The 6,000-nt window shown below is 41.9% G+C and overlaps 1 protein-coding gene across 5 annotated transcripts in view; it reads right to left on the reverse strand.

The window, feature by feature from the left end:
* znf462 (zinc finger protein 462) overlaps window positions 1–5,150 on the reverse strand; it is a 68,478-nt gene extending 63,328 nt beyond the window's left edge. For 2 of the 5 annotated variants that reach the window (XM_084047387.1, XM_084047384.1), the window contains exon 1: window positions 4,833–5,149. The gene's annotated coding sequence lies outside the window, so the exon portion shown is untranslated. Of the gene's footprint in view, window positions 1–504; window positions 672–4,574; window positions 4,795–4,832 lie in introns of those variants that run through there. The other 3 variants (XM_084047388.1, XM_084047386.1, XM_084047385.1) reach the window with 3 other exon arrangements.
* Window positions 5,151–6,000: the final 850 nt, after the last annotated feature.

Raw genomic sequence — 6,000 nt, forward strand, 5'->3', positions numbered from 1 at the left:
TAGTATGTAACTTAACGTTGCCATGTGTTTATAAAACAAAACAATACATACATTTGTACCCATCATTTCCCTCTATACCAGCAGTTATCAGCCACTGGAGTAGTGTGGTGGTGTTTACCGTCCTAAACACATTGCAGGTTCTGCTGTATTTTGGTTAAATCAAAACAAACAGTGAAAACACCTCCAGTGAGTGAGAGGACAATGTGTTTCTGCAGGTAAACAGAACACCACCACACTACTCCACTGGCTGGTAACTGCTGATATAGAGGGAAATGGTAAAAAATTTATTTAATTGTTTTGCCGTGTAAACGCAGGGCAAAAGTTACATACAGTATCATGCCTTTAAAGACTATCTGATAGTGGTCTTTTGAAATGGTTGCCGAGTGTTTAGCCTGGAAGAGAAGCAAACGCGAGGTTCCTCGCTAGGTGCACCAAGCCAACCTCTCGAGGTAAGTCGACAAAGTTTGAGAAGGAAAGATGAGAGACCCATCAATATTAACTCACCACCGAGACCTCCTTTCCAAGCCCTTAAATATTTAATCGTCCTTGGATAGCTCTGTTGCTTCGTAGGCCCGAGCCAGTGGATCCCTCCCTTCTACAAGACCACTCCTGTTCCTGCTCAATGAAGGCCTTGTCCAGTGCCACCACGCTGCCCAAGGAACGGCCAGTCTCTAAAGAATTCAGGATTTTTCCACCCCAGGCAGTGTGTGAGGCTGACAGAGGTGGTTTACTGTATCTTGTAAGGGAAGGGGAAGGAGCCTCGACTTAACCTGTGAAACAGGTTTGTCGATTATTTGATTTGTCTTATAAAGACAAATTGGCAGGACAGCTGTGCTATCATGCTGAGTTTTCAATTCAGGCTAAATAATGTACATGTCTGTCTATGGGAGTATATTGAAGTAATATGAAATATATTACTTTCAATATTGACAGTGAGATATATCTTTGCAACAAAACTTTTTTGTACTGGCAATTTAAGAGTAGGTGTTGTAACAGTAAACAATACAACCCGATACTGGAAGACACCTTGAGAGCCACTTCCTTGTTCTATTGAAACAAACTCCAAATAACAGTTGCATACCGTAGTCTACTTAGTTACGGAAAAATACAAAGATTCAACTGATACTACAATGTTTGGATAGCTTTGTATAACACTTATTTTAACAATAAAAAACTAAAAAGCGACAGAAATGGCACAGGGAAGGTCAGTGAAAATTACAGAGGTAGATAGAAGTGGTTATATCGTCCTATAGTGACGAGAGACTTTCTGAAATGGGGCCAGCGTGTTTCTATACATGCACAAACTGCATCTGATGAGCCATGCATCATGGCAAGAATGCACTCGCTGGAGCATTTCAATTGGCTTTTGTGTGTCTCTCCAGCCTCCTCCACTGCCCCAGGTAGAGAACAGAGTAATGCTGAATTTATGCCCCGCTGTACACCGGTGTTGCACGCCAAAAATAGAAGATCTATAAGCTCACAACGTGTCGCAAATGCGACGCGTTGTGAGCTTGTAGATCGGCTATTTTCTGCATGCAACGAAGTATGAATCAGGCTTGGTGCATCACCGGTGAGCAGCACGCAAGTGTGTGTGTGTGTGTGTGTGTGTGTGTGTGTGTGTGTGTGTGTGTGTGTGTGTGTGTGTGTGTGTGTGTGTGTGTGTGTGTGTGTTTGTGTTACATAGGGAGAGGTTGTGTGTGCACGCATGTGTACGTGTGGGTGTGTGATACGTAGAGAGAGAGACATACGAGGAGACCAGAGTGTCAGAGTGAGTAATGAGCTCTACAACCACTTCCTTCCAGCATTCAAACCAAAGTTTTGTCTTTTTTAATCCCCCTGCACGTTTTTCAAAATGGTTACTTTTTAGGGTAATCCTTAGATACCAAACAACAAATAGATCTATTTTTTCTAAAGTAACTCGTCTAGCGTAGCACGGCACCATCTCCTTAAAACTGAATTGGAATAAAGCAAGACCTAGTATCAATTAATATTCTGGGCTACAAGTCACCTACAGTATGACTTGGCTAGACTAGATTAGTCCAATGTTTGGCCTAATCCTGCACAATTGGTCACTGACACATTCAGTCTTAAACATTATGTTTCCAATAATCTAGGTACAGACAACAATACGTACTGTAGACAAATAATTGCACTACTTTGTGTAACCCAATTATACCTGATAAGAGTATGTTGTTCACTTGACTGAGTGACTCACTCAGAACTCTAAACTGTAAATGTAATCAAAACTTGAATACCCAAGGATGTACAGCAGAGCTGAGCTGAAAAATGAAACTGGTCTGTGTCAGTTCAGAAGTTGACATTCACTGGAGAACATGTGAGAGCTATGAAAGCAAACTGCAAAAGTGAGAAAACAACAGGTCTACTGATATTTTTTTATAATCCAAGATTTACCAGTTCCTTAAAAAAAAAGAAACATCAGACAAAAGTCCAACATTAAAACATTCAGCCCATCTGCTGAGCATACTTCACTGGAGGAAACCAATGTGTCTAGTCTGAAACCAATCTGTCAACCATAGCAGAATCATACCCAGACTCCCCTATCAGCTTCTCCTTGAGAACCTGTTTGCCCTGTGACTGCCACACCAGGGAGAAGGAGAGCGCCACCATTTTGATTGCTCTTCTCAGCCCCGTTGTCGCAGCACCGTGTGTCAAGCTCACTCTCCTTGTCAGCAAGATTTCACAGTGGCCAGGGGAACTGCAGAGCATAGCACAGCCATGCACACAGCAACTCTCTCTCTCTCCCTCTCTCTCTCTCTCTCTCTCTCACACACACACACACACACACAGACAGACAGACACACACCCACACACACATAAACACATGCATGCACGCAAGAGCACACACACATGCACATGATGCACAGATGAAAACACACCTCCTTCACTCCAGACAAATGGGTCTGGTCTACAGACAGCTCTCTGGAATATAATTCCTACAGAAGTTACAGAGAGAAGGTTGTACCACTGGCATACATCATTAACTAAAGTGCATTAGAACTTGTATCCTACTGAAAGACAAACCACTAAAGTCCTGTCATAAATATGTAAATACAACATTACAGCATTTACAACAAGCATAGCCTTGTAATAACAGGTGTATAGCCCAATATATACGCATTATAATAAAAGTTTAATTAAAAAAACAGCAACAACAACCAAAAAGTTTATGCAATAAAAATGAAGATATCATTAAAATAGTTTCATTTGGACTTTAAATCCCTCCAACAATGTTCCTACAGTGTTTGATGTCTGATCTGACCACAACTGATGCTGCAACAAGCTGGAGAAAATATTCTTGAGAATCTTCTTGAGAACTTCCACACACAAAGTATCTACCAGTGCAATCACTTCTCTCCCAGAATGTGTGTGCAGGGGATCACTTTGTAGAACATTAACTACCTGCAGGCTAAAACACTGCATTATTGAGCATTAAAATTCCCATCTCACCCATGTGTCCCTCTGCAACCACCACAGTCGCAAAGACTGTCATATAGCATTAAGGAAGCCTTAAATTATCCACAATATTACATGACACATGTAGGTAAGTGGAGATGCGTTAGGGTGCAAATGACAGAAATACGTTTTGGGAGGAAAAACTACTTTAACCTTGACTTTTATTCCATAATTCCATCATTTAGGAATCTAGCACCACTTTTCAGAGTTCTTCTGCATCCATAAGCAGGCAAACTTTCAAACTAAAAGCAAAAAAAATCTAAACATTCTGGCTATTTTCAGGACCAGAGAGTCAACCTTTGTTCTTGGCGTGAGGGATCCTGCCTGTCTGACTCCAGGGCTCTCCTTGGAGACTCATCTGCCTTTCCACCATTTTATGGTGAAGCCCTACTATGACACTGCCCTACCTGACTCCAGACCACTGACAGTGTATAATAAATAATACGCATCCAAAACAGCTAAAATAAACCACCAAAAAGTCAACCCTGGGCTAAAACATTTCAGCCCACCGCTAGCCTTATCTAAGATAGTTCCAACACGTAATGTGGTGGAGAGCCGTCTCAAATCTCTGCTCAGATATGGGCTTTTTAATTGAAGGAAAGCCGTCACACATATAGCCTCCAATGGACACGGCTCTTTCATGGTGTGCCAATGGACGTGGACCAGCGGCTATGCCAGCTAGACTGTGTCGCTAATGGAGGCTCTGGTTGGGAGAGGAGAGGAGAGAGTCGGTGCAATGGCTTCTTCTTCTTCATGGAGCTAAACACACACTCAACAACACGGCACCGCCAGTGGGACAACAGAGTCTGTTGTCCCACTGGCGGTGCCGTGTTGTTGTGTGTGTTTTAGCTCCATGAAGAAGAAGCCATTGCACCGACTCTGCTCTCCTCTCCTCTAACGCTAATTCCCCAGACCCAGACATGTCAGAAATAAAGGGAAAAACACTGAAACCAACGCGCTATGGCAACGTCCGTTTCGCTGTGTCCATTTCCTCATGTCACTGACAACCAAACACACCGAGGAGAAGGAGGCGACATTGTACCGAAGCTATAGGTTGAATATTATTGAGAAGCTATGAAGACCCACTTGACTTTGCCTACCATGGGTGCCCAGGCTGAGCGATCACCCTGTTTATTGTCGCCTCGGTGGCTTCTTTCTCTCCAAAGTCGGGCTGGTCCTGAAACTAAACCGAAACGGGGGGGATCATAAGCTCTTTCCAGGTCATTCACGAGGCGCTCTCCACATTATATCCCATGATCTACCATAACGACGTTCTCGCAGAGAGACCACGATCAAAGCCCCCCCGAGCCTTGAAATCTCGTGGCCGAAACTGGGGAAAATATGGTGTAAAAACTCACTGGTACAACGTTCTCCTGAAGCGATCTTCCCAAAAGTTGTCCCTGACTGTCCTCGTATTTCATGCGTGTGTGCTGCCCGGTCGGTCTAATGGATGATCGCCATCTTTCCTGCTTCTCCTTTGCTGCTGCAGCTGCAGATGACCTGAGATCTGCCGTCTGTCTCTGAATAATGAGCAACCACCACACAGACAAGGAAGACAATCTGCAACGCAGGCTACACAAAGAAGTTTGGGAGACTACCAAGCACCAGAGGGTGCACAAGAGTTTACGATGAGACGAGGGAGCATCGGAGGGGTGGACATCATCAGCGACTCTGTCTGAGGAGAAGCTCATCATCATCCTTCATCAAGTCAGATTGCTAAGCAGACCCTTTATCAGCGGCTTCGAACCACCAGCGGATACATAATGTATGGAACGAGAATGTTATATCTATAGGCTTTTTCCATATGTCTGCTGCTGCTACGTCATGGGGTTATCCACAGTTCACAGTTCACACACTGACGACGATGCTGCTGCTGCTTATACACAGACACAGACCATAATAGATAGATAGATAGATAGATAGATAGATAGATAGATAGATAGATAGATAGATAGATAGATAGATAGATAGATAGATAGAAAATATTTATGAAATACACATTTCTTTGCCACTATAAATTAACCTAGACACAGCTGAATACAAATTATTAGCAATTCAGCCAGGTCTATGTAACTGCATTATATATAGTTTATATGCTACTTATCAATATGTGAAAAGAAAACATACAACTTTTAATACACATTTTTTCTTGTTTTGTAGTACTTGCTTATTAAGGGTTAGTAAAAAGCATAATGTCTCAGAAGTTGATGTGTGCAAATTTCTCATTATGATGAATTTACAATTGTGTTTCTGTAAAAGCCAATATTTTCATATTAAAAATGGTGTGATGCTGAGGCAGTGGCTAAAATATGAGACTTAATCATGTGAATATAATATTTATAATATTTCATTTTATTTCGATCTAATCTACTATAATAGTATGATTATTACATTTATTACATTATTATTATTATTATTATTATTATTATTATTATTATATTGTATTGTTGTGTTAGAACAGCAGTCTCTGTGGAACAGATCCCACCAACATTTTGCTGCTTGCACCTGTATGAGTGTATGAGTATG

Source organism: Gymnoscopelus microlampas (genome assembly GCF_963454915.1).
Source record: "Gymnoscopelus microlampas genome assembly, chromosome: 21".
Lineage (NCBI taxonomy): Eukaryota > Metazoa > Chordata > Actinopteri > Myctophiformes > Myctophidae > Gymnoscopelus > Gymnoscopelus microlampas.